We start from the raw sequence: 7,326 nt of genomic DNA, 5'->3' as shown, positions 1-7,326 counted from the left end.
GGCCGCCCCGTCCCGGCCCGGCCCCTCGGCTACGCAAGTCCGCCGCTGCACAGGCCGTGACTCGGCTCCTCGGCACCGGCCGCTACAGGCTCCGGATCTCCACGTTGACGGCACCGGAGCACTCCGCCAGAGGTCTGCAGTCTCCGCCGTCGACGAAACTCCGGGCAGCACTCCCGGGACCCCGCTATCCGGTGCTATGTTGGACTGGCGTCGGAGAGGCTCTAAGAAGCGTCCTACTCCGACGCCATCTTGGCCACGCCCCGTTCAGTTTTTTAACGCCAGCAATCAAAAACAGGGCTTGACCCCTGAGAACTGTTTTAAAGGCCTCCCAAAGCGACACTGCAGACGAGACAGAGCCCTCATTTTCTGAAAAATATAGATCAGGTGACTTTATCAAATTGTTATGAGTTTTAGGATTACGAAGATACCAAGGGTTGATCGGGGACACCCGCCCCTCGGTCCCCGAAGACAATTCAATTCAAAGCCACAGAGGAGAGTGATCAGAAATTCCTCGGGCCATATGTTTAACCTCAGCGACAGACGCCGCCTGTGCAGCAGGCCCCAGAATGTAATCAATCCTCGACAGGCTTCCGTGGGCACCGGAGTGGAAAGTGTATTGCCTCTGGGCGGGATGCAACAGTCTCCAACAGTCTACAAGGCCTAAGGTATCGATGAGACCACAAAGCCAGTTCTGCGCCCCCTTAAGGTCTCTAGGTGGATGTCTATCAAAAATACCAAACAAAACAGGTGATGGACCGAATGTGGATCAATGTCACACATTCATCCCAGTCCAAAGATCTGGGCCCAAATCCATCGTTTTTTTGCACTCCACACCACCCTGGGTTAGACAATGGCGATATGCAAATCAGCTCTGACCCTGTGCCCCATGGGAACAGTCCAGTCCGAACTACAAAAGCCATGTCCTTCCCAGAACGGAATCAAGCATCCGAGGACCGGACCGGTTTCGAGGTAACACCTCTCATCAGCCCGGCTAGCTTGACTCCAGTGGTGTGGAGTGCCTGGGACCCACGTCTGGGCATCCCCAGCGCACTTATGGCGGTATTGCAAACAAAACAGGTGATGGACCGAATGTGGATCAATGTCACACATTCATCCCAGTCCAAAGATCTGGGCCCAAATCCATCGTTTATTTGCACTCCACACCACCCTGGGTTAGACAATGGCGATATGCAAATCAGCTCTGACCCTGTGCCCCATGGGAACAGTCCAGTCCGAAACCTCGGATGCTTGATTCCGTTCTGGGAAGGACATGGCTTTTGTAGTTCGGACTGGACTGTTCCCATGGGGCACAGGGTCAGAGCTGATTTGCATATCGCCATTGTCTAACCCAGGGTGGTGTGGAGTGCAAAAAAACGATGGATTTGGGCCCAGATCTTTGGACTGGGGTGAGTGTGTGACATTGATCCACATTCGGTCCATCACCTGTTGTTTTTTTAATCAAAAATACCAGACACAACCGCATTAAAATCACCACCCAATATCAATGACCCCTTGGGGAGAGCCAGGAGAACCCGCCCCAGATCTGCGAAGGTGGTGGACTGCAGACCGGGAGGAACATATACGGATACCAGGGACAGGGTCCTACCCTCCCAACGACCAGTAAGGACTGCATAGCGCCCTCTATCATTGAGAACCGTTGCATCTACCTCCAACGGGAGAGAACTAATAAGAATACCCGCTCCTCGGGAACCTGAGGAAAACCCTGCATGAGCGGCCAAACGATACCCCTTCCTATTCATAGCATAGCATGTATTTCCTGTCAAGTGAGTTTCCTGTAGTAGAACCACATCAGGGGAATGACGTTTTAACAGCTGCAGTACCACCCCACGCTTTATCCTATCCCCCAGCCCATTCACATTCCAGCTCAGAAGTCTCAATCCCCTACCCCCATCCCACACAAGAAGAAAATTCCAACCCCAAGAGGAACCCAGCGCTCTAATCAGAAAGTCTCGCCATACATTGTCTTGCAGAAAACGAAACTGAAAATACAACACAACCCCCCTCCTACCCACCAAACAACCCTTTACAACACCCCCCACCCTGCACCCCTGCATAAGACTAGAAAGCCACCCCAACTTGCAGTGTGCCTGTCGCCCCAACATCTAAACTAATCTACAGAAAGTCAAGCAGAGGAGGAAAATGACCCCCCAATAGCCCGCAACACCCCGAAATGCCTCATAAAATCACATTACACATTTAGTGCGCCACAGTTCGAAGCTTCCAGAATACCCCAGGAAACCAGTCAATGATAAGGCTTATTCCTGGTCGATCGATTCGCCCTCCGCGCCACCACTCTGCCCGTCCTGTGGAAGATGGGCCGGAAGAGTATCAAGCCAGTCGGACACTACGTCTGGTCTGTCGAAAAAATAAGTCCGCTCTGCATGTTCGATACGCAGCTTGGCCGGAAAAAGCATGGCGTATTTGAGGCCCATCTCTCGGAGTCTTCTTTTCACCCCAAGAAAACCAAGTCTCTGTTTCTGCACGGCTTGGGTAAAGTCTGGATAAAAACTGATGGTAGTGTTCTCAAACTTTATAGGACTGCCTCTTCGTGAAGCCTGCAGGATAGCGTCTCTGTCGCGGAAATTGAAAATGCGTGCTATTATAGGCCGCGGTGGGGCACCCGTCTTGGGTTGTCCACCCGGAACTCTTTGAGCTCGTTCCACAGTGAAGAAATTGCTCAGTCCCTTGGGTGCAAGGTGATTCATGATTAGGTTCTCCACAAATAGATCAGTTGCTGAATCCTCCGCCTTCATCGGAACTCCTATAATACGGACGTTATTCCGCCTAGACCTTCCTTCAAAATCCTCCAGCCGACGTGCAAGGAGGTCATTGGAAGCCCTTAAGTTGCGAACCTCCATCTGTATCTCGACAACGTCGTCCGTCAGGCTAGTAGTCTTAATATCCAGCGTTTTAACCTTTTCGTTGGTTTTCGCTAGGTCCGTGCGGATCAAATTCACATCAATCGCCACAGTGTCAAGTTTATGGGCGAGAGTCTCCATTTTTCCACCGAGGGACAATCTGTTCCTATCAATAGCGGCCATGACGTCTTGTAGGGTAGGCTCTGTCGCTGAGGTCAGTGGATCTTTCGCTCCCTCCAGCGACCTACCCGGTCCACTGGGCGACACCTTAGCCTGGGCATAGCGGTCCATGATGTTGGTTTGGGTATAGCTGCCCCGCCGAGTAGCCTTTGATCTCTGCTTGTCCACCTCCGGCTTCCTCGCCATCGTGGAGACAGTGAAAATGAGTCTAAACTGGGGCGGGGGGATAAAAGCGCAATTAGGAGGCTACGTGGAAGGCCATGCCCGGCAACGGTCGACCTTAGTAGAAAGATGGAGATCTCTGAGGGCCCTCGAGCAGCAGTGCAAAATCCGCAGTGTTTGGTCTGCCCAGCAGACGAAAACTAAAAATGAAAGTAGGCCGGACCGGTCGTCTCCGCCTCAGGTCGATGTTGTTCAACTACAACTCGGGCACCATGCCAACTCCACAGCCGGGCATCATGGAGGCGTAGGCCGCGATCTTCAAACCGTCATAACTCCGGCTCCTGGGGTCCGATCCAGATTCTGGTTTCAGTATTCGCCTCACCAGCGGTTCGTCTTCACAGGCACATATATGAAAGTCAGGATAAGCTACAGGATATATTCAGGAGGTTGCGAGGGTCTCGGGAGCCCTGTGCTCACGCGGCCATCTTGGTTGCGCGCAAAGCTCCTCCCTGATTACCGTTTAAAAAAAATATTTTGGGCATCCATAGTATTAATGGTGTCTAGACCTGACACAAACGTGGCATCCACGCAACAATACCTATTATTGGCCTATTGTGTTGTCCTTGGCATTATGGTGGCCATCTCTGGCATTTGATGGTAATACCTATGCTTGTGGGAAACAATGTGTCCCGTGAGGGAGTAGTACATATACGTACTCTATTAAATTGTATGTAATTTGGAAGTCAAATATACAGTATTTACCAACATGAAAATTTTACTTTATGTCACAGTTTGTGTTTCTCAGACAATTACATATTTTTGTGTGGAGGAAGTGAGTTTGTGTATATTTGAAACCATGCAGCTGAGCTTGGGAGACTTAGAACTGATGTTACTTCCTTGATGCCACAGAGCACTTGCTGCTTTGACAGGTATTAGTTCTGTTTTTGTAAAGGGAATGCACAGATTCAGACATGCTCTATGCAAAAGTTGTAAAGCATCCTCCAGCGCGGACTTACACAACTTTAACGAACAAAAAATGAAGATTGTCTACTAATACCCCCATTTTCATTGGAAATTGCAGTATCTTTTTTCCCCGAGCTGTGTAGCTAACAAATAGTTCTGATGCACAGTGTTATTTTCGTTCTCTTGGCAAACATCACCCTAGCTGTTAGGCCGGCTTTCTGAGCCCATCAGAGTTAAAGCCTGCTTCACCTTGCACTTGCCAATGGTTGGGCAATATCCATCCACCTCCTGTCGAGTCTTTTTTCATGATGAGGGTCCTCCCCAGAGCTGGGGTGAGAGTATGGGAAGTATGGGCAGTATGGGCACATTTCACTAACGGCAGCATTGTGTTCATGTTTACCGTGGGCATTTAAACAACCCCCACTACAATGGCTCTAACCACATCGCAAAATAAAGAATGTCTGGGCAAATGTTAATGGTTGCTGGAATTATTGCTGTCCCTGTTTGGTAAACGCAATTTGCAGGTTTTGTGTACCTAAGAAACACATAAAACAGGGGCTCTCGGACCAACAGAAACCACCGTCTATGGACAGGAAGGCTGCACAGGCCCGAGCGTTACTGCTGGCCTGGTGGCACTTTACACCCAGTGCAAATCACATGATGTGATGATGATTTACAGAAATATTATCACACAGTGATGGCTGGTGACATTTGAAAGTGGAGGGGAGTAAAATTTGTTGCAGAGTGCACTGTAGTGAGAGAGCGTAGCAACGACCCCAAACAACCTAACTGGGGTTTGGGGGAGGCTCGCCCACTGAGAAAATCTTGACAATAGACTGGCCAAATGGTGCATGTTCAAGCAAATTTGAGAAAGCCAGGTTAATAAAGCAATTGAGGAAGTACAGTTATTACATTAATAAAGCGATGTCATATGATAACATAGGTACCTGCTTGAAGCATACAACCTGTGTGCCAATGCTCTTAGCTTCAGGAACATTTCTATCTACAAGATAGAAATGTATGTTTCTGAAGCTAGGCCCTGCTGGCACGCACCACCAGGGACATCTTACGGAATTTGGGGGTCCTGGGCCAACTGTTAGGAACAGCTTTGAATATATAGACCAGTTTTAGCTGTTTCATGCCCTCTTTGACCAGGTCACTGACAGTGCACAGCCATTCCTCCAAAATTGTAAATGTGTTTACATCTATTATATTCATGGATTGGGATGACGTGTGTTTTCAGTATTGTAACACAGCAGCAGCTCACTAATATTCATGCAAATAATCTCGGTGACGCCCTCCCATTTTTCATATGTGTGGTACTGTTTTGATAAAAAATGACCTTTCTTAAGGATGTTGCATGAAACAAACAGCATTTTTCTGCAAAATGTCTGTAATAGACTACTAGTCTCACACATCACCCACATTAAAAATAAATGACAGAAAAACTACATTTACAGTCCTCTGTATTAAAACAAATCTGTTTAAGTATTATTAAAGATCATTAGGGCAAGACTGTACAACAGAACTGGCAAACGTCAGTGTCAACTACTTGATTTTTAGCGATTTCCCTATTGATACTGATTTTTTCACGTCCTTATTCTTGTTTTTATTAATATTTCATAAAGATTTGCCCTTTCACAAGCAACTATCATTCAATGCTTTTTGGGTCTCGGCTAGAAGCGTGCGAAGCGCGTTCTCGCCAGAGAACCATAGTCGTCGGCTCAGCCGACAAGACCCGACAAGGAGTGGAGACAAGTGCAGGCCACGCACGCAGCATTGTGTATGGGAAAGGCGGATTCAGACGCGCGGCTTGGGATTGGGTCGCGCGCGTGAGCTTGTAACGTAGACAGCTCACGGGCGCGACCCAATCCCAAGGCGCGCGTCGGAATGTCGGGCAAACACGGAGCTCACAGGCGCAGGGTTCACGGGGAGGACAGAGGGATACCGGCAGACTCTGAAATTCAAAGACTGCTTCGTAAGCAAGTAGTAAATTGTACACCGCCATCCCTTCCTAAAGCCTGCACCCCTTCTGCGCCCCAGGGCTCAGTATTGTAGCGTGCAGTACACGGTCCGCGAGCAGAGTAAACAGCGCTGCCTAATTGCATACGTGAGTATGTAAAGTATTTTTGTCTCACGAGCACTGATCGTTTCCGTTTCCGGGCTAATATACGTCTATCCAGTTAATGCCCCAATGCCTCTTTTAGGCATTTCCTTAGATTTATTTTGATGCGCTACCCTCTGTTTCCATCAAGGGGCTCTTATCGTGGGTACGATATGTATCCTCACAATGACTTATGCATTGCATATTTAATGTGGGTGTTTGGAATAAGTTGTGGTGAAGGGTGAAGTAGGTATTGAGAGACTTTCTCTGAGTCGCATGCTGGCAGATCCTGTCCTGCACAAGTTTGTGGTTTAATCTAGTACCACCCCTTTTCCCCTTAGATCTTTAGCACACATTTGAGGCTGGCATGGTAATACCATGATGTTATGATTTTGGGCATGTGCTGTTACCACCTAAATTAGCATGATCTTATCATCAATGGAAAATAACGGGTAATGCGGTCTTTCAGCCGTGGTGTAGAACTCCGTGTGTGCTAATTAGCACGTGTGTGTATGCCTTCTACCGCTTTCTCATGCTGTAACTCTAATTTTCGGTTGTTGAGGGTGTATAATTATGCAAACGCTTTCATCACATGTCGGAGTCGGGTTCAGGTTTGTGGAAGCAGGAAGCCAGCATGTCAAGTCAAGTCAAGTCATACCATTTATATAGCGCACTACATACCCAGAGGGTTTCAAGGCGCTTAGGAAGGGGAGGTGGATTATTTGTCAAATATCCACGTTTTAAGCTGCTTTCTGAACGCAAGGTGATTCTGGGTGAGGCGAAGGTAAGCGGGGAGTGAGTTCCATGTTTTGGCAGCCAGGTATGAGAAGGATCTGCCTCCCATGGTGGTCTTGTTGATGCGAGGTACAGTGGCGAAGGCTTGGCTGGAAGAGCGAAGTTGGCGGGAGGGGGAGTAGAAGGAAAGTCGAGAGTTGAGGCAATCGGGTCCGATGTCGTAGAGTGATTTGTGTGCGTGGGTAAGCAGTCGGAAAGTGATCCTCTTATTGACGGGTAGCCAGTGGAGGTCTTTAAGGTGAC

Source organism: Lissotriton vulgaris, chromosome 4_1, assembly GCF_964263255.1.
Source record: "Lissotriton vulgaris chromosome 4_1, aLisVul1.2, whole genome shotgun sequence".
Lineage (NCBI taxonomy): Eukaryota > Metazoa > Chordata > Amphibia > Caudata > Salamandridae > Lissotriton > Lissotriton vulgaris.
This window is presented reverse-complemented; position numbering follows the sequence as displayed.